The sequence below is a fragment of the Scyliorhinus torazame genome, chromosome 24 (assembly GCF_047496885.1).
Source record: "Scyliorhinus torazame isolate Kashiwa2021f chromosome 24, sScyTor2.1, whole genome shotgun sequence".
NCBI classification, from domain to species: domain Eukaryota; kingdom Metazoa; phylum Chordata; class Chondrichthyes; order Carcharhiniformes; family Scyliorhinidae; genus Scyliorhinus; species Scyliorhinus torazame.
This window is the reverse complement of record NC_092730.1, coordinates 54,880,069-54,905,378: the sequence shown is the minus strand read 5'-3', so window position 1 is coordinate 54,905,378 and position 25,310 is coordinate 54,880,069. Positions and strand designations below refer to the sequence as shown.

Genomic DNA, 25,310 nt, shown 5'->3' with positions numbered 1-25,310 from the left:
TACTGGAGGGTTGCTTCGGTCACTTGTCTGTGAGAAGGTCAGATATTAAAGTTCCATGAAGTAAAGGAGTTGTACCACGTGGTTAAGGGGATGCCTAAGAAACGTTTGTGCTCTGCGCACTTGAGTTCGAATCCAATCCTCGTCTGTAACGTATCTGTTGTGTCTCTGTTTGATCCACTTCATGAGGGTGACGGAAAAATGCTGTGATTTTTAGTGTTTGGGGCTTGGAGTTGTGAATAATCGAACACTTTCCATATTGAAACCACTTTAGAAAATGACGAGAAAGTTACTTAATTCACTCCCCCCCATAATTGCGCACACATTCTGAGTGGGAAACTATTTATTTCCCTCAGTTTGAAAGTCATGAAGCGGCGCAAACGATAGATTCATCAGATAGATGAGCAGTATTACGCCATTCGACCCATCGAGTCTGCCCGCCATTCGATCATGACTGAAATGTTCATCATCTGCTACCTGAAATGTTACGGAACAAGAGATCGATTGAGATATCAGCCAGAACACCTCCTCCCGAGAACACATAACATTGGAGCTGGGATATGCAATTTAGCCTCTTGGGCGTAAAACCTTCCATGTGATCTTGCCTGATCAAACATAATGGCCTCAACACCACCGTCCTGCCCGTTCTCCAGAACCATTCAACTCATTACCAATAAAAGTATCTCTAAGTCCTCCTTAACTTTCTCACTGTCCTGCATCCACCACACTCTGAGGAAGTGAATTCCACAGAATTACAACCCTTTGGGAGAAGTAGTTTTTCTTTTTTAAATTTGCAGCCTCATATTCTAAGATGATGACCTCTCGTTTTAGACTACCCCACAACAGGTAACATCAACTCCACGTCTACAATATCTACACCTTTTCGCATCTTAAACACCTCACTTAAATAATCCGCATAAATTCTGAATGAGAAACAGTTGACCAGTCTTCCTCAGTTTGAAACTCAGGATGTCGCGCAAAAACACCCGATTCAACTACTACTGCGATGGCCGGGAATCGAACCGGAGTCAATGGTTTCAAAAGCAGCGATGCTCACCACTATACCACCACCACTGCATCTCCCCCGTGGCATACCTGGTTGAATAGAAAGAGGCAATTAATTGCCATCAGTTCATGGATGCAAAACGACTTAAGACGTATTGACGCACAGATTTGTGCGACGAGGTGGCCGAGTGATTAAGGCGATGGACTGCTAATCCATTGAGCACGTGGGTTCGAATCCCATCCTCGTCGATTTTTCGCCCATTGTTTCTCGGAAGTGGGATTCATTTTTACACGATGGATCTGCAATCACTGATGTGACAAACTATTCCAAGTTGTCAGGCCACTTGCATCGAGTTGGGTTAGAGGAGGGACGAACGGAGGCACGAACGGCGGCAGACGTGTTTGGGGCTTAACTCCACATTGCCACCAATTCTTCTTCGGCTACCCACTGAGCAATCGAGGTTACCGGGTTCACTTCTCCCATTATTACCTTCTGCCACCTCTCGTGGATGAACGTCCTCCTGATTGTACATTGGTGGGGTGCTTCGGCTACTTGTCTGTGACAAGATCAGATATTAAAATTCCATGAATTAAAGGGGTTGTACCACGTGGTTAAGGTGATGCACAATAATCCATTGTACTCTGCACACGTTGATTCAAATCCCATTCTTGTCTGTAACGTGTCTGTTGTGTCTCTGTTTCGTCCACTTCATGAGGATACAGAAAAAAGGCTGTGATTTTTAGCTTTTGATTAAGGGCTTGGCGGGCGGTGAATAGTCGAACACTGTCCATGGTGAAACCAAATAATAAAAAGCTGAGAAAGTTACTTTTCACTCCCTGCCCTAATTGCGCATAAATTCTGAGTTGGAAACTGTTCCTTCTCCTCAGTTTGAAACTCAGACTCGATGGGTCTAATGGCTTAATTCTGCTCCTATATTTTATGAACTTATCTTTTGTGCGACTTCGTGAGTTTCAAACTGAGGAGAAGGAACAGTTTCCAACTCACGAAGTCGCGCAAAAGATAAGTTCATAAAATATAGGAGCAGAATTAAGCCATTAGACCCATCGAGTCTGCCCCGCCATTCTATCGCGGTTGATTGTGCCAGTTAGAAACTTCTAATATTCTAACAATTATTTGGGAACTAGAATCGTCTAATATTCCATTCCCTGTGTAGGTTAGAAATTTCTAATATTCAAACCTCCACCTGCTTAACTAGAAACTTCTAATATTCTAGCATCGCTTTACCCAGAAACGTCTAATATTCTAGCCCTCCACGTTGCGCGCCATGAAGTTAAAACCTCACCACTATTCTTAGAATTCCCCCTGTACCAGAAAAGGGTCAAGATATTCTAAATGATGAACAGGGATTCTCACTCCCTGACTCCTATGCAGACTTAGGTGGGCGCTATTCGGGTCAAACCAGTGTTTCATGTTATCCCACGGCATAACCCATGTCTTCAGAGAAGATTCTGTTTACTTTCCACTCAGGTGCTTCACTCACGGGTCCGGCTTTTCTAAGTAGAGTAAAGTAAACTTTCTAATAAACACTCTTTCAGGTTATCAATTTAAGTTCGTTTTAATTTCAAATTAAAAGATGTAATCACTGTTTTTACAGAAAAGTAATAAGATCTTTTCTTTGCATCTTCCTGGTCAGTTGTTAGACCTTCAAGTCTGCCTTGACAATTATCTCCTGTAACTTTTGTTTTTTTCCTGATGGATTCGCTGTTCTGCTCGGCTTCCGTGTTCAGTCCTTCCCATGACCGAGGGCAGCTATGAGAGCTGGCTGCTGAATTATTAGGTATTATATAGCCCTTTGCGCAGCCTTAGTTTCTACATGGCATTTATTGAAATGTAACTGTTGCTTGCCGACTGTAGCTAATGCAAGCTCCCTGTCGTTGAACTAGCTTATTCTGCTTGACATGTAATACTTTTGTTTGGCAGGTAATACATTTATTTGTTGCTTCGTCAGCAACTTTCCTGATATCTGTCTTTAGTGATGTTTTTTCTCAGTCTAAATACTGGATATGAACTCGTGTCCAACGAAGCAGTTCGCCTCTGCACTTCCACTGGTCAGCTGGTGTCAACGGCAGGTCGCCCCCTATATTTCTAACCTTATCTGGCTTGGACCTGTACCCTATGACCTGATTATTTGCTAAAAGATTTTTAACGTCAAAAATGTGTAAATTATGGGATAAACGTGCCACCTCATGTGTTTCTTAGCTGGAAAGCAGTTGTCTCATATTTAAGTGGCGTCAGCAAGGTTTCCCGCTTAACCTTCTCCCCCAATTTAAACCTAAGATCCTGGTTGTTCCTTTTTTAATTGTTCAGTAAAATAATGCACTTCTCGGGAAGTGTGAAATACTGTTCCCGTTTATATAACTTAAGATTTTAAATTGATTGAATGTCTTTTTAACTTTAAAACCAGGTTGAGTTGTCCATATCTGTTTTCTTTAACGGCTGCGAAGCTATCTGTATTTTAAACAACCTGCGGCTGTTAACCCTTTGTGGGACCTTTCCCTTTCATTTAAAATCTCAGTCTTTTCCAGGTTCACATTCATGGTTCAAATGATATATTTTTTCATTATATCCTGTTCCTCACACGAAGGTATTGAGAGACGAAGATCTGAGCGACGTGAAGTATCCAATTGGAGAGATGCATCATGGCGACTGGAATCTCTCTCCACAGCTGCTTCCGGTGCTGCTTTCACAGCCGAAGAACCCCTCCAGTGTCCAAACAGGTGAAATTTCATCCAGTAGAGGCGGCGGAAGAGTGTTCTGGGAGAAGTCAACTTAGTCACCTCGACTATACTGTGGGTAGCTGAAGAACAGGTGTCAAGGAGCAGATCATACTGAAAGGAAAATGTTGATACTAATAAAGAAAAAGGCAGATGTGCTGCTGGGTGATAGCGACTTGTTTGCTTTTGGTGTGAGTGCGAATACAAATAGCAGACGATGGTTTTGGTCCATCGACTGCTGGGCTATGGGCCCACCACGCTCCCGCTGCGCCAGTCCGCACGTGGTTGAGCTATTCGCGGTCGAGGTCGAGGAATCGACTCACAGGGGGCCAATAAGGAAATAAAGCTTTATCGAGCAATGAATCACAATAGAAACCGAGTCCCCAACTTCCCCTCTTGGACGGATGTGAACAATCCAACCTGCCAGACTATTTACAAGAGAAGACGAATTTTACCCTTCTCTTGGGATCAACATGAATTCCTCAACCAGACTCACCGAAGCAGATTATCGAGTCATGAGCTGGGCTTTTGCCGGTGGGGTCTTGCTGTGCGTATTTAAGCTGGAATTTCATGTCCTGAGACCAACGCTTTTCTATTGAAAGGGAGGTAATGGATCTTCCTGAGGTTGAAAATCTTGCTGGAGAAATTTAACCTCGTGGAGGAAAAGACAATATCAAGAGTCGGATTCGAACCATCGCCTCCAGAAGAAACTCCAACCCGCTCGGCCATCCTGATCCGTTGTCGCCGACACTAAGATCCGTGCACAAATCGACTTAAAGTCTATCTTCATCGTTATTTCATTTCAAACAAGATATGCTTTTCCTACTTTTGAACCCCAGCCAGACTCCTGTCGCTGAGTGCCATCCTTGTCCAAACCGCTGGAGGTTAAGGAGCTTCCCATTGCTGCAGTCATCAGTTTGCTCTAATCAACAAGGTCCGAATTCCCGCTCTACCTGTTCCTCAGACGAAGGTATTGAAAGTCTACGATCTGAGCGACGTGAAGTATCTAATTGGAGAGTTGCATTCTGGCGACTGCAATAACTCTCCACAGCTGCTTCCGGTGCTGCTCTCACAGACAGGCAGCCGAAGAACCCCTCCAGTGTCCAATCAGGTGAACGTTAATCCAGTAGAGGCGGCAGAAGAGTGTTCTGGGAGAAGTCAACTTAGTCACCGCGACTGTACTGTGGTTAGCTGAAGAACAGGTGTGAAAGAGTGGATCAGACTGAAAGCAAAACTTTGATACTAATAAAGAAAAAGGCAGATGTGCTGCTGACAAATAGCAACTTGTTTCCGTTTGGTGTGATTGAGAATATGAATAGCAGAGGATGGTTTCGATCCATCGACCTCTGGGTTATGGGCCCAGCACGCTTCCGCTGCGCCACTCTGCTCGGTGCTCTTTTTTTTTTGTGGTCGGACTTGAGGCAAAGTTTGAGGAAGTCTGTAACAGCGTGATCAATGTTCCCAGATAGATGAAACTGCTGCCCCGAACTTCATTTTATAAAGGTGATTGCAGTCACTCCCCACTTTCCCATCAGAACAACGTCACAGAAGAAATCACATCACCTTCACAGAACAACCATTCCGCACGAAACTGAATTATCTGAACTGTGCTGACCAGAATCAGTGAGCTCAAACGTGTGTTCTTTTTGAAAGAAAAAAATGAGGCAGTGAATAGTTGGGTGGTTACCGCAGGGCAGTAATGTTGTAGCTCCTGGTTAAAGGAGCAGAGTGCCGCAGCGGAAGCGTGCTGGGCTATTAGCCAGAGGTCGAGGAATCGAGGCTATTCTCTGCTATTTACATTCTCCCTCACACCAAAAGTAAACATAACACACGTTCCTGTTTGCTTTGCAGCAAATACCTATCAGAAACTTTCTTGCAGTCTCATCCCGACATTAGTCCCAAGAATGAAGGAGACAGCATGACACATTACAACATTGTAAAGCTCACACATAGGGAACCACAGAGAAAATGCTTTAAAGTCTCAGCAGATCTGACAGCATCTGGAGGGAGAGAAATGAGCTGACGTTTCGTGTCCAGGTGACCCTTAGTCAAAGCTGCTCGGGAAACGTTATCCAGCAGTACCCCACAGAGGGGCAATATAGATATATAACGATATCCAGTAATAACTCACAGGGGGCCAATAAGGAAATAAAGCTTTATCGAGCAATGAATCACAATAGAAACCGAGTTCCCAACTTCCCCTCTTGGACGGATGTGAACAATCCAACCTGCCAGACTATTTACTGGGCTTTTGCCGGTGGTGTCTTGCTGTGCGTATTTAAGCGGGAATCTCATGTCCTGAGACCAAAGCTTTTCCATTGAAAGGGAGGTATTGGATCTTCCTGAGTTTGAAAATCTTGCTGGAGAAATTTAACCTCGTGGAGCAAAAGGCAATATCAGGAGTGGGATTCGAACCCACGCCTCCAGAAGAGACTGCGACCTGAACGCAGCGCCTTAGACCGCTCGGCCATTCTGATGCGTTGACGCCGAAACTAAGATCCGTGCACAAATCGACTTAAATTCAATCTTCATCGTCATTTCATTTCAAACAAGATATGCTTTTCCTACTTTTGAACCCCAGCCTGAGTCCTGTATCTGAGTGACATCCTTGTCCAAACCGCTGGAGGTTAAGGAGCTTCTCATTGCTGCATTGATCAGTTTGCTCGAATCAATAAGGTCCGATTTCCCGCTCTACCTGTTCCTCAGACGAATGTATTGAAAGTCTAGGATCTGAGCGATGTGAAGTATCCAATTGGAGAGTTGCATTCTGGCGACTGCAATCTCTCTCCACAGCTGCTTCCGGTGCTGCTCTCACAGACAAGTAGCCGAAGAACCCCTCCAGTGTCCAATCAGGTGAACGTTCATCCAGTAGAGGCGGGAGAAGAGTGTTCTGGGAGAATTCAACTTAGTCACCTCGACTGTACTGTGGCTAGCTGAAGAACAGGTGTCAAAGAGTGGATCAGATTGAAAGCAATACTTTGGTACCAATAAAGAAAAAGGCAGATGTGCTGCTGACAAATAGCAACTTGTTTCCGTTTGGTGTGATTGAGAATGTGAATGATGTGGAGATGCCGGCGTTGGACTGGGGTGAGCACAGTTCGAAGTCTTACAACTCCAGGTTAAAGTCCAACGGGTTTGTTTCGATGTCACTAGCTTTCGGAGCGCTGCTCCTTCCTCGGGTGAATGCAGAGGTCTGTTCCAGAAGCACAGATATAGACAAAAGTTTTGTATCTTTGAATTTGTCTATATCTGTGTTTCTGGAACAGACCTCTGCATTCACCTGAGGAAGGAGAACATGAAAAACAGAGGATGTTTTCGATCCATACGAGCACGCTTCCGCTGCGCCACTCTGCTCGGTGCTCGTTATTTTTGTGGTCGGTATTGAGGTAAAGTTTGAGGAAGTCTGTAACTGCGTGATCAATGTTCCCAGAGAGATGAAACTGCCGCCCCGAACTTCATCTTATGAAGGTGATTCCAGTCACTCCCCACTTTCCCAACAGAACAACGGCACAGAAGAAATCACATCACCTTCACATAACAACCATTCAGCACGAAAGTAAATTATCTGAACTATGCTGACCAGAATCAGTGTGCTCAAACGTGTGTTCTTGTTGAAACAAAAAAATGAGGCAGTGAATAATTGTATGGCTACCGCAGGGCAGTGATGTTGTAGCTCCTGGTTTATGGAGCAGAGTGCCGCAGCGGAATCGTGCTGGACCATTCGCCCGAGGTCGAGGAATCGAGGGTATTCTCTGCTATTTGCATTCTCCCTCACGCCAAAAGTAAACATAACACACGTTCCTGTTTGCTTTGCAGCAAATACCTATCAGAAACTTTCTTGCAGTCTCATCCCGATATTAGTCCCAAGAATGAAAGAGACAGCATGACACATTACAACATTGTAAAGCTCACACATAGGGAACCACAGAGAAAATGCTTTAAAGTCTCAGCAGATCTGACAGCATCTGGAGGGAGAGAAATGAGCTGACGTTTCGTGTCCAGGTGACCCTGAGTCAAAGCTGCACCGGAAACGTTATCCAGTAGTACCCCACAGAGGGGCAATATAGATATAGAACGATATCCAGTAATAACTCACAGGGGGCCAATAAGGAAATAAAGCTTTATCGAGCAATGAATCACAATAGAAACCGAGTCCCCAACTTCCCCTCTTGGACGGATGTGAACAATCCAACCTGCCAGACTATTTACAAGATGAAGACGACTTTTACCCTTCTCTTGGGATCAATATTAATTCCTCAACCTGAGTCACTGAAGCAGATTATCGAGACATGAAATTGCCGGTGGGGTCTTGCTGTGCGTATTTAAGCGGGAATCTCATGTCCTGAGACCAACGCTTTTTCATTGAAAGGGAGGTATTGGATCTTCCTGAGTTTGAAAATCTTGCTGGAGAAATTTAACCTCGTGGAGTAAAAGACAATATCAGGAGTGCGATTTGAACCCACGCCTCCAGAAAAGACTGCGACCTGAACGCTGCGCCTCAGACCGCTCGGCCATCCAGATGCATTGACGCAGGAATTAAGATCCGTGCACAAATCGAATAAAGTCTGTCTTCATCTTTATTACATTTCAAACAAGACATGCTTTCCCTACTTTTGAACCCCAGCCAGAGTCCTGTATCTGAGTGCCATTCTTGTCCAAACCGCTGGTGTTTAAGGAGCTTCTCATTGCTGCATTGATCAGTTTTCTCTAATCAAGAAGGTCCGATTTTCCGCTCTCCCTGTTCCTCAGACGAAGGTATTGAAAGTCTAACATCTGAGGACGTGAAGTACCCAATTGGAGAGTTGCGTTCTGGAAACTGCAATCTCTTTCCACAGCTGCTTCCGGTGCTGCTTTCACAGACAAGTAGCCGAAGAACCCCTCCAGTGTCCAATCAGGTGAACGTTCATCCAGTGGAGGCGGCAGAAGAGTGTTCTGGGAGAATTCAACTTAGTCACCTCGACTGTACTGTGGCTCGCTGAAGAACAGGTGTCAAAGAGCGGATCAGACTGAAAGCAAAACTTTGGTACTAATAAAGAAAAAGGCAGATGTGCTGTTGACAAATAGCAACTTGTTTCTGTTTGGTGTGATTGAGAATATGAATACCAGAGAATGGTTTCGATCCATCGACATATGCGTTATAGGCCCAGCACGCTTCCGCTGCGCCACTCTGCTCGGTGCTTATCACTTTTGTGGTCGGATTTGAGGCAAAGTTTGAGGAAGTCTGTAACAGCGTGATCAATGTTCCCAGAGAGATGAAACTGCCGCCCCGTACTTCATTTTTTAAAGGTGATTCCAGTCACTCCCCACTTTCCCATCAGAACAACGTCACAGAAGAAATCACATCACCTTCACAGAACAACCATTCAGCACGAAACTGAATTGTCTGAACTATGCTGACCAGAATCAGTGTGCTCAAACGTGTGTTCTTGTTGAAAGAAAAAAATGAGGCAGTGAATAGTTGTGTGGTTACCGCAGGGCAGTAATGTTGTAGCTCCTGGTTTAAGGAGCAGAGTGCGCAGCGGAAGCGTGCAGGGCTATTAGCCCGAGGTCGAGGAATCGAGGGTATTCTCTGCTATTTACATTCTCCCTCACGCCAAAAATAAACATATAACACACGTTCCTGTTTGCTTTGCAGCAAATACCTATCAGAAACCTTCTTGCAGTCTCATCCCGACATTAGTCCCAAGAATGATAGAGACAGCATGACACATTACAACATTGTAAAGCTCACACACAGGGAACCATAGAGAAAATGCTTCAAAGTCTCAGCATATCTGACAGCATCTGGAGGGAGAGAAATGAGCTGACGTTTCGAGTCCAGATGACCCTTAGTCAAAGCTGTTCGGGAAACGTTATCCAGCAGTACCCCATAGAGGGGCAATATAGATATATAATGATATCCAGTAATAACTCACAGGGGGCCAATAAGGAAATAAAGCTTTCTCGAGCAATGAATCACAATAGAAACCGAGTCCCCAACTTCCCCACTTGGACGGATGTGAACAATCCAACCTGCCAGACTATTTACAAGAGAAGACGAATTCTCTTCTATGTGGCATATAAGGAAAGTAGGAAGGAACTTAAGCAAGGAGTCAGGAGGGCTAGAAGGGGTCACGAAAAGTCATTGGCAAATAGGGTTAAGGAAAATCCCAAGGCTTTTTACACGTACATAAAAAGCAAGAGGGTAGCCAGGGAAAGGGTTGGCCCACTGAAGGATAGGCAAGGGAATCTATCTGTGGAGCCAGAGGAAATGGGCGAGGTACTAAATGAATACTTTGCATCAGTATTCACCAAAGAGAAGGAATTGGTAGATGTTGAGTCTGGAGAAGGGGGTGTAGATAGCCTGGGTCACATTGTGATCCAAAAAGACGAGTTGTTGGGTGTCTTCAAAAATATTAAGGTAGATAAGTCCCCAGGGCTAGATGGGATCTACCCCAGAATGCTGAAGGAGGCTGGAGAGGAAATTGCTGAGGCCTTGACAGAAATCTTTGGATCCTCGCTGTCTTCAGGGGATGTCCCGGAGGACTGGAGACTAGCCAATGTTGTTCCTCTGTTTAAGAAGGGTAGCAAGGATAATCCCGGGAACTACAGGCCGGTGAGCCTTACTTCAGTGGTAGGGAAATTACTGGAGAGAATTCTTCGAGACAGGATCTACTCCCATTTGGAAGCAAATGGACGTATTAGTGAGAGGCAGCACGGTTTTGTGAAGGGGAGGTCGTGTCTCACTAACTTGATAGAGTTTTTCGAGGAGGTCACTAAGATGATTGATGCAGGTAGGGCAGTAGATGTTGTCTATATGGACTTCAGTAAGGCCTTTGACAAGGTCCCTCATGGTAGACTAGTACAAAAGGTGAAGTCACACGGGATCAGGGGTGAGCTGGCAAGGTGGACACAGAACTGGCTAGGCCATAGAAGGCAGAGAGTAGCAATGGAGGGATTCTTTTCTAATTGGAGGGCTGTGACCAGCGGTGTTCCACAGGGATCACTGCTGGGACCTTTGCTCTTTGTAGTATATATAAATGATTTGGAGGAAAATGTAACTGGTCTAATTAGTAAGTTTGCAGACGACACAAAGGTTGGTGGAATTGCGGATAGCGATGAGGACTGTCTGAGGATACAGCAGGATTTAGATTGTCTGGAGACTTGGGCGGAGAGATGGCAGATGGAGTTTAATCCGGACAAATGTGAGGTAATGCATTTTGGAAGGTCTAATGCAGGTAGGGAATATACAGTGAATGGTTGAACCCTCAAGAGTATTGAAAGTCAAAGAGATCTAGGAGTACAGGTCCACAGGTCATTGAAAGGGGAAACACAGGTGGAGAAGGTAATCAAGAAGGCATACGGCATGCTTGCCTTCATTGGCCGGGGCATTGAGTATAAGAATTGGCAAGTCATGTTGCAGCTGTATAGAACCTTAGTTAGGCCACACTTGGAGTATAGTGTTCAATTCTGGTCGCCACACTACCAGAAGGATGTGGAGGCTTTAGAGAGGGTGCAGAAGAGGTTTACCAGAATGTTGCCTGGTATGGAGGGCATGAGCTATGAGGAGCGATTGAATAAACTCGGTTTGTTCTCACTGGAACGAAGGAGGTTGAGGGGCGACCTGATAGAGGTATACAAAATTATGAGGGGCATAGACAGAGTGGATAGTCAGAGGCTTTTCTCCAGGGTAGAGGGGTCAATTACTAGGGGGCATAGGTTTAAGGTGAGAGGGGCAAGGTTTAGAGTAGATGTACGAGGCAAGTTTTTTACGCAGAGGGTAGTGGGTGCCTGGAACTCGCTACCGGAGGAGGTGGTGGAAGCAGGGACGATAGGGACATTTAAGGGGCATCTTGACAAATATATGAAAAGGATGGGAATAGAAGGATACGGACCCAGGAAGTGTAGAAGATTGTAGTTCAGTCGGGCAGTATGGTCGGCACGGGCTTGGAGGGCCGAAGGGCCTGTTCCTGTGCTGTACATTTCTTTGTTCTTTGTTGAATTTTACCCTTCTCTTGGCATCAATATTAATTCCTCAACCAGAGTCACTGAAGCAGATTATCGAGTCATGAACTGGGCTTTTGCTGGTGGGGTCTTGCTGTGCATATTTAAGCAGAAATCTCATGTCCTGAGACCAACGCTTTTCCATTGATAGGGAGGTATTGGATCTTCCTGAGGTTGAAAATCTGGCTGGAGAAATTTAACCTCGTGGAGTAAAAGGCAACATCAGGAGTGAGATTCGAACCCACGCCTCCAGAAAAGACTGCGCTCTGAACGCAGCGCCTTAGACCGCTCGGCCATCCTGATGCGTCGTCGTCGAAACTAAGATCCGTGCACAAATCGACTTAAAGTCTATCTTCATCGTTATTTCATTTCAAACAAGATATGCTCTTCCTACTTTTGAACCCCTGCCAGATTCCTGCAGCTGAGTGCCATCCTTGTCCAAACCGCTGGTGGTTCAGGAGCTTCTCATTGCTGCATTGATCAGTTTGCTCTAATCAACAAGGTCCGATTTCCCGCTCCACCTGTTCCTCAGACGAAGGTATTGAAAGTCTAAGATCTGAACGACGTGATGTGTCCATTTGGAGAGTTGCATTCTGGCGACTGCAATCTCTCTCCACAGTTGCTTCCCGTGCTGCTCTCACAGACAAGTTCACAGACTGTACTGTGGTTAGCTGAAAAACAAGGAGCGGATCAGACGGAAAGCAAAACTTTGCTACTAATAAAGAAGAAGGCAGGTGTGCTGCTGACAAATAGCGACTTGTTTCCGTTTGGTGTGAGTGAGAATATAAATAGGCTTGCAACTTGCTGGCGAGGCCGTCGCCGGTGATGATGACGTGGCGTGGACTCGCTGAACCAGGTTCAGGAGCTCGAGCACCGAGCAGGGACGCTCTGCCAGGCCCGACGATTTCAAACCACAGTGTTGCCGTGTCGCCTTGTTGGATACCCCAAGTTGACAGGAACCACTGGCAGCTATGGCATTGCCATTGTAGTCAAGGAACTGGCATGCCGGTGGAATAATGCTTGGTCTGGCGCGCATGGTGTCGAGGCCGGATTTTGAGATGAGGTTCGCTGATGCGCCGGTGTGAAGTTTGAATCGGGTGCAAGCCTTGTCTCATTTCATTTCATTTCGTTTTCATTTCATTAATTGTGTGGACAGCACACCACCCGTCGATCCAAACTGAGGATCGAGAGGCGTTTCTCGTTGTGGTGGAAGGCAGTGCATGTGTAGTTATGATGCCCACCCGGTATGGGGACCTGACGCACTCAGCATCAGGGTCTGTTGGGCTGTCGGGATCGGAATCTGGCATGCCTTGTTGTATTGAGCGGACACTTCTGCGCCGCAGCTGGGATCGCTGGCTGCTGAGCGGTGGAGCAGATCTGCAAAGGGCTGCATAGTGGCCAAGCTTGCCACACTGTAGACACCGGCGTACTTTTGCCGGACATTTCCGCTTTAAGTGGGTGGAGCCACAATTCGGAGATGTCATGACGCCGATGGCAGGGCATTCCGTGCGCCATCGCGCATGCGCAGTACGGTCGGTCGACGTACGCACCTGTGCAGTCGTGTTTTCGGCCTCATCGTCCACTCGGTCATGGCGCACCTGCGCAGGGACCTGGGAAAAGCGCACAAAGTGACCACTCTCCTCGATGCTCAGGCCCTGCATTTGAACAATGGCCTGCACCCGTTCCGCCTCGTGGGAGGCCAGTTTTGCAGTTTCTGCCGCCCTGATGTGGGAGTAACGATTCTTAGCATGCTCATGGATAACGCATGTCTCGATAGCAACTGAGAGGGTCAACTGTTTGACTTTCAGGAGCTGCTGCCGAATGGAATCGGAGTGGACCCCGAAAACGATCTGATCCCGGATCATGGAATTAACCATCGAGTCATAGTTACATGACTGCGCTAGGATGCGGAGATGGGTCACGAAGGACTGAAAAGGTTCGTTCTTACCCTGAAGCCTCTGCTGGAAAAAGTACCATTCAAAGCTCTCATTCACCTCAGTGTCGCAGTGGCTGTCAAACTTCAGCAGGACTGTTTTGAATTTTGTTTTGTCTTCGCCGGCAGCGAACGTAAGGGAGTTGTAGATGTGGATGGCGTGGTCCCCCACGGTGGAGAGAAATAATGTGACCTTCCTGGCATCCGATGCTGCTTCGAGGTCGGATGCCTCGATGTACAGGAGGAACTTTTGCTTGAAGGTTTTCCAATTGGCGCCAAGGTTGCCGGAGATGCGGAGCTGCGGAGGAGGCTGGTGTTTTCCATTTCACCGGATGGCTGCTTCCTACAGCTCCCCACCTGGAAGTCGGACCGGCCATACACTGCCCTCGAGGGGGACAGTCGCCTCAACCACTTCCTTAGGGTTCAGTATCACAAATGGGATCTCGGTCTTCCAAAAAGAGATGGACCAAGTGGTCGACCAGTACGGTTTGTGGGCCACCTTTCCGTACTTATAAAATGTCACCATCTGCGGCCATGACCAGCAGGACCACGATGCCAACCTCGATAAATTCCTCCGCACTGCCACCCATCTCAACCTGACCTACAACAAAGAGAAGTGTGTGTTCAGCATGACCCGGTTAGCCATTCTCGGCTATGTAGTCCAAAATGGTCTTCTCGGGCCCGACCCCGAGCGCATGCGCCCCTTCATGGAACTTCCCCAAGGCCCTCAAACACTGCCAGGGCTTCTTTTCCTACCACGCTCAGTGGGTCCCAAACTATGCCGACAAGGCCCGCCCACTCATTCAGTCCATCCAATTCCCCGTTGCGGCCGAGACACAACATGCTTTCGTCCGCATCAGAGCAGACATCGCCAAGGCTGGGTTGCGCGCAGTGGATGAGTCACTGCTTTTCCAAGTAGAAAGCGACACTTCAGACGTCGCCCTGGCTGCCACCCTTAACCAGGCAGGCAGACCCGTGGCATTCTTTCCCCGCACCCTTCATTCCTCTGAAATTCGACACTCATCCGTCGAGAAGGAGGCTCAAGCTATCGTTGAAGCTGTTTGAAGCGGCATTGGAGGCATTACCTGGCAGGTAAGAGATTCACTCTCCTTACGGACCAACGGTCGGTAGCCTTATTGTTCAATAACACACAGCGGGGCAAGATCAAAAATGATAAAATCTTGCGGTGGAGAATCGAGCTCTCCACCTATAATTACGAGATCTTGTATCGCCCCGGTAAACTCAACGAGCCTCCAGACGCCCTCTCCCGAGGTACATGTGCCAGCGCACATGAGGACCAACTCTGGGCCCTACACAACAGCCTTTGTCACCCGGAGGTCACCCGATTGTACCATCTGGTCAAAGCTCACAATCTGCCCTACTCCGTCGAGGAAGTAAGGACAGTGACCAGGGTCTGCCAGGTCTGTGCGGAGTGCAAGCCGCACTTCTACCGGCCAGACTGTGCACGCCTGGTGAAGGCTTCCCACTCATTTGAACGCCTCAGGGTGGATTTCAAAGGGCCCCTCCCCTCCACCGACCATAACACCATATTCTCAGTGTGATCGATGCGTACTCCAGATTCCCCTTCACCATCCCATGCCCCGATATGACGTCTGCCACCGTCATCAAGGCCCTCAGCACCATCTTCGCTGTTCGGTTTCCCTGCCTACATCCACAGTGACAGGGGATCCTCATTCATGAGCGATGAGCTGCGTCACGTCCTGCTCAGCAGGGGTATAGCCTCCGGTAGGATGACCAGCTACAACCCCCGGGGAAACGGGCAAGTAGAACAGGTGAATGGGACAGTTTGAGGGCCGTCCCGCTGGCCCTATGGTCCAGGAACCTCCCAGCCTCTCGCTGGCAGGAGGTCCTCTTTGACACTCTGCACTCCATCCGGTCACTATTGTGCACCACCACTAATAACACACCCCATGAACGTGTTTTTACCTTCCCCAGGAAGTCCACATCTGGTGTGTCGCACCCTACTTGGCTCGCTGCTCCAGGACTGGTCCTTCTCCGTAGGCACCTCCGACTCCACAAGGCGGACCCCTTGGTGGACAGGGTTCACCTGCTTCACGCCAACCCTCAATATGCCGACGTTGAGTTTCCCGACGGCCGCCAAGATACTGTCTCACTCAGGGACCTGGCACCGTCAAGTTCCACCCCAATACCCCCCCCCCCCCCACCAATGCGCCTCCCCGCCCCCCCCCCCCACCTCTCACCGCGCCGCCAATATTGACCCACCAGACCCCCTCACCTTTTCCGCACAAGAGGACGAAGAGGACTTCTGCACGCTCCCGGAGTTCCCCGATGACTGGCCAGCATCAGCACCGCCACCACCGCCATCGGTGCCACCTCCACCACCGCCAGCACCGACTTCGTCGCCACCATTACGCCGATCCCAACGAAGCACCAAAGCACCGGACCAGCTGAGCCTTTGACGGACTCCGGACCGTCAACATGGACTTTTCTTTCCCTACCACTGTACATAATTCCAATAATTGTATATACTTTCATGTCACCCCCGCCGGACTCATTTTTAACAGAGGGTGAATGTGGTGATCCACTGTAATAGGAGATGTAAGATAGGACCTGCACTACAGGTTCGCCGGTAGCTCCTGCCGACTGGCTCCGCCCAGTGAGAACTGGATAAATATGCATGCCCTCCAGTGCCCTGCCATTTCGCCAGCTGCAGCAGGAGGCCTCGCATCTGACTGTAATAAAGCCACAGTTGTCCACAACTTTAGTATTTGTGCAATTGATCGTGCATCAAAGATGAAGTAAAAATGCTGTTATTTTTAACTTTTGTTTGAAGGCTGGCGCGGGGGGCGGGGGGGGGGGGGGTGGCGGGGGGGGGGGGGGGCGGGGGGATAGTCAAACACTGTCCTCATTGAAACCACGTTAAAAAACGATAAGTACTTATTTCATTCCCCGCTGTATTTGCGTATAAATTCTGAGTGAGAAACTTTCTCTTCCTCAGTTTGAAACTCAGGAAGAGGCGCAAAAATTCCCAATTTATTATTGCGATGGCCGGGAATCGAATCCGGGTCAACTACTTGGAAGGCAGCTATGCTCACCACTATACCACCATCGCTCACTGACTATAGACGTGTCCTTTTGGTTCTTTAGATCAGTTTGATTAACTGTTTCGTATCAAGTACTTACTTTGCGTAAGTTATTTCACTCCAATTTAAAATGCTCCTGAATGAAAGTGTCCGTGTCGCACGGCTCCTGTTCAGCCAGGAGATGGCACCAGTCCACAATAAATGTACTTTCTATGTGTCATTACATAGGACACTTACTCTGGCCTGAGACCTTAACTCGTACCTGTGTCCTGATGCTGTCATTTTCACCCTGTTTAAGTAATCATAGATTGCCTCCAGTGCAGAAGGAGGCCATTCGGCCCATGGAACCGGTACCGACCCTCGGAAAGAGCACCCGATTTCGGCCCAAACGCACCTAACCTTTCAAATACGTCAGGATGGCCGAGTTCAGGTCGCAGTCCCCTCTGGAGGTCAGGGCTCGAAACCCACTACTGAAAGTGACTTTTCCTCCGCGAGGCAACATCCAAACCTGGTACCCCTCCCTAACAGCACTGTGTGTGTACATACACCATATGGACTTCCAGCGGTTCCAGAATCCCCTCACCGCCCATTCTCACGGTCAATTAATGATAGATTGTAAATGTTTTGCCGAATCAGCGACAATCAAAGCCAGATAAACCTTCAATAACCCTCAGAGCAGGAAAGGCAACTCATTGTCCTTTAGCCCAAAAGCAAAATACTGCGGATGCTGCAAATCTGAAACAAAGACAGAAAATGCTGGAAATATTCAGCTGATCCGGCAGCTTCTGTGGAGAGAGGAACAGGTCGTTCCAACGAAAGGTCAGGATCTGAAATGGTAACTATTTCTCTTTTCACAGATACTACAGATCCGTACAGTATTTCCAGCATTCCCTTGTGATTAGCTGAACATCCTCAGACTCTGTAGCTTAATCCGTTAAAGTGTCTGTTCCCTAAAGAAAAATCTGGACTCAAGTCCCAGCCCAGCCTTATTCCGTTTGACCACCTGTGCGATTGAGAACTTCCTCCACAACAGGGGGAAATGTGTTGGATTTCTAGTCGGAAAATATGCCTTTTGCAGGGTTAAATTCAGTAGAATATCTACAGAGATTGTAACGCAAGTACTGATTTCAGCTGCCATCAACCAGTTGTTAAATCTTTCCACTAGAAACCCACTGGATTTTCCCCTTTGACTTGAGTCCTGCTCCCAGAGGATCAGTTCAGTATTTTCAATAATATAATATTTTGAATGCTCTGTGTCCAGAGAATTGTGACGCTGAAATTGCTCACACTTCTCTCCATTGTTATCTACCCTGCAGGTATTGACTGCACCGTCTAATGGAGACATGCTCACAGGGCTGTGAGAGAGGCTTTCTTTCAGGCGTGAGGCCTCTTTTGGTTCATCAACAGCAACCGGATGCTGCAGAGAAACTCGGAATACCGAGCACCTCTTCCCAGGATGAACTTAATCAGGGACAAGATGTTGTTTGAAGAGCGAATCAAAGGTCTGAAGAATTGGTCTGAGATTCCTGGCGTTTTGTGAAGAGAACAAGGTGGTGGAGCAATGTGACACTAGCAGGATACGAGTTTGGGATATTATCCAGTCTGTGCTGGGAGAGCTGCGGGAAGGACGTTGTCTTGTCTGCCCACCCAAGCTGAATGTTGGGATTGAGCTGGTGATCAGATTCCGAGAGGGGGGTGAAATCCTTTCACTGAGTTTCAAGCTCACAGTCCGGTTGAGTGTCTTGAGTTACAGGAAGATACAGACGGGATGGTCAAATGGGCAGAAAAGTGGCTGATGGAATTTAACGCTGAAAACTTAGATGTGATCATTTGGTAGGGGGTTTTCGCAATAACTTCATTGCAGTGTTAATATAATCCTATTTGTGACAATAAAGAATATAATATTATTATTATAGGATTAATGTGAATGGCCTGACACTGGGAAGTCCTGAGGAACAAACGGACCTTGGAGTGTTTGTCCAGAGATCTCTGAAGGCAGACGGGCAGGTTAATAGGGTGGTGGAAAAGACATTTGAGATATTTGTCTTTATCAATCGGGGCATGGATTACAAAAGCAGAGAGGTCATGGTGGAGTTGTATAGAATGTTGGTGAGGCCACAGCTGGAGTACCGTGTGCAATTCTGGTCACCACATTATAGGAAATATGTGACTGCACTGGATGGGGTGCAGAGGTGATTCAGCAGGATGTTGCTTGGGATGGAACAGTTAGGATATGAAGAGAGGTTGGATAGGCTTGTTTTCTCTCTCACGCAGGGACAGAGATGACTGAGGGGTGAACTGATCGAGGTCTACAAGATTATGATAGGTATAGACAGGGCGGATAGGGAGCACTTGTTCCCCTCAGTCACAAGGGGACACTGTATTATTCTGTGATTCTGTTACTGATCAGATCTTGGAGGTATCACTGCTGTATTCCCAGGAGGCGGTGGTCTGATTCGGAGAGCAAAAGCTTCCATCGAGGACGGGGTTCTCAATAAGAACAAACTGGAGGTGTGGGATGTTAGAATCTGCTCAGCACTGATTCATTTTTATTCATTGTTGTGTCCGAGAATAAACACGTGGATTGTAGCTGTCCATTAAAAGCAAAAATAGAATTCGGAAATTTCTGGCCAGTAACTTCACCATGTCCACGTTACATCACTCAGCATCCTCAGCTGCATCACATCTGGTCCACGTTTCCTCAGCAGAGAGCAGTTTCACAGCAGAGAGTACATTTCCACTGGAGAGATTGCAGTTTCTCAGCAGAGCGCACAGTTCACGGCAGAGAACACAGTCCCACAGCAGAGAACACAGTCCCACAGCAGAGAGCACAGTCCCACAGCAGAGAGCACAGTTTCACAGCAGAGAACACAGTAACAAAGCAGAGAACACATTTCCACAGGAGAGGTCTCTCTCTGATACAGTCTGTGAGTTATCCCTCAATGCTCTCACCTTCTGACCTATTGCTCACGTGCCCACTCCAATGGTGTTGAAGTGTTTCCCATCAGTCCGTTCAGAACAATCCTTCAGCTGATATGTTGGAAATGTAATTTGCTGACAGAGACTATATTTCCAACATTTCACAACTGGCTGCACATCTGGACCAATGGACAAATACAACCTTCTTCCGTTAGTTGTTGCAGATGTTAAAGGTCCATGAGGTGGTTTGGTGAAGTCAGGTCATTTGGCGAGTTGGCCGAGAGGTGACGGTGATGCGCTGCTAATCCATTGTGCTTTGCATCTGCGGGTTTGTATCCATCCTCCTCGATGATCAATTTCCTGCGTCTCCGCGTTGGGCCACTTATTGAGGGTGACCTGATGATTCATTCAGTGTATCCGGAACTAGGGTGGAGTTTAGATTCGGAGTTCAACAGGCCTGAGGAGTGAATCTTCTTGCACCAATCTCTATACCGATATTCCTAATCCTCTGTCTGATAATCGATTTAAATCACGACACCAGCTTTGGGCAGGAGTTTGGCACCATGAAAATTTGCGGCTTCAGAAGCTCCAAAACAGACGCCAGCTTCATCTGGGGCACTGCTGGCAGATTTTGTCTTTCCGGAACCGGCCGCCCAGCCGTGAAAACAAGTCCATCAGGTGACCTCATTACACTGTAAGACGGAGGAGCAGAAGTGGCCCATTCGGCCCATCCTGTCTGCTCCACCATTCAAAGAGGTTATGATTGACCTGATATAATCTTCAAACCCACTTTCCCGCCTTATCCCCATAATCCTTGATTCCCTTACTGATTTAATCTTGCACATATTAACTTCCCCAGCCTCGACAAGTATTCGCTTAGAAACAATGTTTCCACAGATACACTATACTCTGAGAGAACAAATTACTCATCATTTCTGATTTAATTGGGCGGCCCCTTACTCTGAGATCATTCCCTCTGGTCCTAGACTCTCCCACATGGAGAAACAACCTCTCAGCATCCACCCTTTCAACGCCTCTGAAAATCTATTGAATCAGTGAATTTGAATGGTGAGATTTATTCCCTGTCCCAAAGAGTATTTCAGGCCTCTGGATTCCCAATCCAGTGAGATAATCTTTCATCCCTCTGAACAAAAAACAGTTGATTCAGCTCATTATTAAACATCTTGGGCCAGTGGGCCGATGAATGGCAGATGGAGTTTAATTTGGATAAATGTGAGGTGATGTATTTTGGTAGCTCAAATCAGGGATTGACCTAATCAGTTACTAGTAGCGAGTTGGGGAGAATTACAGAACAAACAGATCTAGGAGTACAGGTTCACAGCTCCTTGAAGGTAGTGTCGCAGGTGGATAGGGTGGTGAAGAAGGCATTCGGAATGCGAGGTTTTAAGCTCAAAATGTTGAATACAAGAGTTGGGACGTCTTGTTCAAGTTGCACAAGACATTGGTAAGACCACACATGGAATATTGTGTTCAGTTCTGGTCACCCTATTTTCCGAAGGATATTGTTAAACTAGAAAGAGTGCAGAAGTGGCTTACAAGGATGCTACCAGGACTTGATGGTCTGAGTGAAAGGTAGAGGCTGGATAGGCTGGCACTTTTTTTCCTGGAGCGTAGGAGGCTTATGGATGATGTCATAGAGGTCTATGAAATAATGAGGAGCATAAATAAGGTACTGAGGAGCATCTGGAACGGGCTGCCAGAGGCAGTGGTGGAGGCGGTTATCATTTTGTCTTTTAAAAATCAGTTAGACAGTTACATGGGCAGGGTGGGTATAGAGGGATATGGGCCAAATGCGGACAAGTGGGTCTAGCTTAGTGAAAGAAACTGGGCGGCATTGACAAGCTGGGCCGAAGGGCTTTTTCCATGCTGCCAACTTCTATGACTCTATGACTCTGTCTGTCTTCCTGACGACATTAGAATTTCCTCCACAGAATTGTATTGAACCGATTGATACATAATATATTATTCTATACTTGATCCAAGTCAAACAGATACTGCGGATTCATCAGGGGATAAACAAAATGCTAGGATGAGAGCGAATTGAATGAAAACAATGTTAGAAGGAATTATATTCCATAAAAAGCCCTGCAATGCTTGGATGGAAAGGTGGAACTATGAGCTGAGGAGGGAAAAATCGGCTGTCAGCAAGTTCCACCGGATTTCTGTATAAAACGACCGCGACAGGACTCGAACCTGCAATCTTCTGATATCATCATTCGATTCATCGAAGTCAGACGCCTTATCCATTAGGCCACGCGGCCACCGCCAGTGACGTGCGAGCCAATGTTTATCCCATGTGAATAAATACTGTGATCATATCTGTTTCCATAGAAACCAGTAAAATGCAGAAGGAGGCTATTCGGCCCATCGTGTCTGCACTGACACTCCAATCCTGCACCCCACTCATGAGAGGGGAGGGACGGATTTCAGGGGTTGGAATGGGGGCCAGAGTTGCTCCATCGGACCCAATATTCCAGTAGAGGGCAGGTGTGTGAGCTTTCGGAGGGTCAGTACATACTCGTTGTGACGAATGGTCTTCATTTGCACAATAGGGATTCTCTGATTCTATGACAGCAGCGGGTTTAGGTGGCGAAGCCCTTGTGCCATACTGCCCACTCCTGACACCATGGAGAAATTCTGATCTCTCAAAGACTGGCGACCAAGGACGTGTAACAAAAAATAATTTATTTACTGTTTGATTCGCTGCTCCAGGCTTGTGCTCTGAGCGCGATCCGGGGAGAACACCTGATCATTTTAGATGCGTGACACGTAGTCACGTGACCATTCGGTCTGCACAGGCCTCCTTCTGTGCTGCCAGTTTCTGTGATTGAATTGCTTTAATTTGGAGCTGGACTGGGAAGTTCGGTGCTGTTCCATGTAAAGCAAAAATGAACTTCTAGGATATTTCCAATGTAACTGATTTTCTTCCGCAAACAATTGAATCAGTGAAATTGTGCGTTTCGGGAACTTGGATTTTCGAGTCTCTCAAGGCTTCTCTCCAAATCCAATGGTCATTTGTGAGGTAGATTAAACCGCTCCTCACTAAAAAACCGGGGCACCGTTCATCGCAGGAATGCAAGAACTTCCTGCAGTGATTCCTGGCCGGTTTTATAATGTTTTGTATGTTTTATAATGTTTAATGAATGACCTATTGAACCGAGCTGCGATGGTCGAGTGGTTAAGGTGTTGGACTTCCCCAGCAGGTTCGAGCCCTGCTCCCAGCGACTGTGACCGAAGAATTAATCGGAATTTTAGTAAACGGTTTGACACAAGGTTCGCTGCTCAGCAAATTATAATCTCCTCAGGAAGAGGGATACTAATATTTCTGACAGCAGCCCGGCTAGCTCAGTCGGTAGAGCATCGGACATTTAATCCCACGGTCGTGGATTCAAGCCCTATATTGTTTCATATTGGGTTCAAGCCCCATATTGGGCGCTTCCATCTCAGAATGTTGAGCTGACCGAACTGTTTTGATAACAGGAATACAAGGTTCTGTCCCTGGACTGGAAATCCAGAGGCCTGAACTAATCTTTCATGACAAGATTTGATAAATCTGGAATTGAAATTTCGTCTCAGTAATGGCGGAGAAAGGTTCTGATTCAGACGGATCACATTTCCACAACTGGGAACATATTTACACAACAGGGAATGATTTGACCCAACCACAGTGAAGATCTGTCAACGGCACAGTCACGGTTGCAGGACAGAGAGAACAGTTAAACAGCAGAGAGCACAATTATACAGCAGCGAGCGCAGTTACTCAGCAGAGAGCTCAGTTACACAGCAGAGAGCACAGTTACGCAGCAGACAGCACAGTTACACAGCAGAGGGCACAGTTACATAGCAGAGAGCACAGTTACACAGCAGGGAGCTCAGTTACACAGCAGAATGCACAATTATACAGCAGGAAGCTCAGTGACACAGCAGAGCGCTCAGTTACTCAGCAGAGAGCACAGTTAGGCAGCAGAGAGCACAATTAGACAGCAGAGAGCACAATTATACAGCAGAGAGCGCAGTTACACAGCAGAGAGCACAGTTACACAGCAGACAGCATAGTTACTCAGCAGAGAGCTCAGTTACACAGCAGAAAGCACAGTTACAAAGCAGAGAGCGCAGTTACTCAGCAGAGAGCGCAGTTACTCAGCAGAGAGCTCAGTTACACAGCAGAAAGCACAGTTACACAGCAGAGAGCTCAGTGTCACAGCAGAGAGCACAGTTACACAGCAGAGAGCACAGTTACACAGCAGAGAGCACAGTTACGCAGCAGAGAGCACAGTTACTCAGCAGAGAGCACAGTTACACAGCAGAGAGCGCAGTTACTCAGCAGAGAGCACAGTTACACAGCAGAGAGCACATTTACACAGCAGAGAGCACAGTTACACAGCAGAGAGCACAGTTACGCAGCAGAGAGCACAGTTACACAGCAGATAGCACAGTTACGCAGCAGAATGCACAATTATACAGCAGAAAGCTCAGTTCCACAGCAGAGCGCTCAGTTACTCAGCAGAGAGCACAGTTAGGCAGCAGAGAGCTCAATTATACAGCAGAGAGCGCAGTTACACACCAGAGAGCACAGTTACACAGCAGAGAGCGCAGTTACTCAGCAGAGAGCTCAGTTACACAGCAGAAAGCACAGTTACACAGCAGAGAGCGCAGTTACTCAGCAGAGAGCGCAGTTACTCAGCAGAGAGCTCAGTTACACAGCAGAGAGCACAGTTACACAGCAGAGAGCGCAGTTACTCAGCAGAGAGCTCAGTTACACAGCAGAGAGCACAGTTACTCAGCAGAGAGCTCAGTTACACAGCAGAGAGCACAGTTACATAGCAGAGAGCGCAGTTACTCAGCAGAGAGCTCAGTTACACAGCAGAAAGCACAGTTACACAGCAGGCAGCGCAGTTACTCAGCAGAGAGCGCAGTTACTCAGCAGAGAGCTCAGTTACACAGCAGAAAGCACAGTTACACAGCAGAGAGCGCAGTTACTCAGCAGAGAGCTCAGTTACACAGCAGAAAGCACTGTTACACAGCATAGAGCGCAGTTACTCAGCAGAGAGCGCAGTTACACAGTAGAGAGCTCAGTTACACAGCAGAGAGCGCAGTTACTCAGCAGAGAGCACAGTTACGCAGCAGAAAGCACAGTTACGCAGCAGAGAGCACAGTTACACAGCAGAGAGCTCAGTTACAAAGCAGAGAGCACAGTTACACAGCAGAGAGCACGGTTACACAGCAGGGAGCTCAGTTACTCAGCAGAGAGCTCAGTTACACAGCAGAGAGCACAGTTACACAGCAGAGAGCACGGTTACACAGCAGAGAGCTCAGTTACACAGCAGAGAGCACAGTTACACAGCAGAGAGCACAGTTACACAGCAGAGAGCACGGTTACACAGCAGAGAGCTCAGTTACACAGCAGAGAGGACGGTTACACAGCAGAGAGCGCAGTTACACAGCAGAGAGCGCAGTTACTCAGCAGAGAGCGCAGTTACTCAGCAGAGACCTCAGTTACACAGCAGAGAGCACAGTTACACAGCAGAGAGCGCAGTTACTCAGCAGAGAGCTCAGTTACACAGCAGAGAGCACAGTTACTCAGCAGAGAGCTCAGTTACACAGCAGAGAGCTCAGTTACATAGCAGAGAGCGCAGTTACTCAGCAGAGAG

The 25,310-nt window shown here is 47.4% G+C and overlaps 1 protein-coding gene and 6 non-coding genes across 7 annotated transcripts in view; 1 reads left to right on the top strand and 6 right to left on the bottom strand.

Moving 5' to 3' along the window:
- The window catches only part of LOC140400073 (histone H2B-like), a 240,427-nt gene that overhangs the window by 80,973 nt on the left and 134,144 nt on the right, over positions 1–25,310 (bottom strand). The window lies entirely within an intron of this gene.
- trnas-gcu (transfer RNA serine (anticodon GCU)) lies at positions 1,177–1,251 on the top strand. The gene has a single exon. It is a non-coding gene; the product is annotated as a tRNA-Ser (tRNA).
- trnam-cau (transfer RNA methionine (anticodon CAU)) lies at positions 5,055–5,126 on the bottom strand. The gene has a single exon. It is a non-coding gene; the product is annotated as a tRNA-Met (tRNA).
- Positions 6,133–6,215, bottom strand: trnal-cag (transfer RNA leucine (anticodon CAG)). Its single transcript has one exon. It is a non-coding gene; the product is annotated as a tRNA-Leu (tRNA).
- On the bottom strand, positions 11,942–12,024 carry trnal-cag (transfer RNA leucine (anticodon CAG)). The gene has a single exon. It is a non-coding gene; the product is annotated as a tRNA-Leu (tRNA).
- On the bottom strand, positions 16,677–16,748 carry trnag-ucc (transfer RNA glycine (anticodon UCC)). The gene has a single exon. It is a non-coding gene; the product is annotated as a tRNA-Gly (tRNA).
- trnar-ucg (transfer RNA arginine (anticodon UCG)) lies at positions 21,832–21,920 on the bottom strand. Its single transcript is given in 2 exon segments — positions 21,832–21,867; positions 21,884–21,920. It is a non-coding gene; the product is annotated as a tRNA-Arg (tRNA).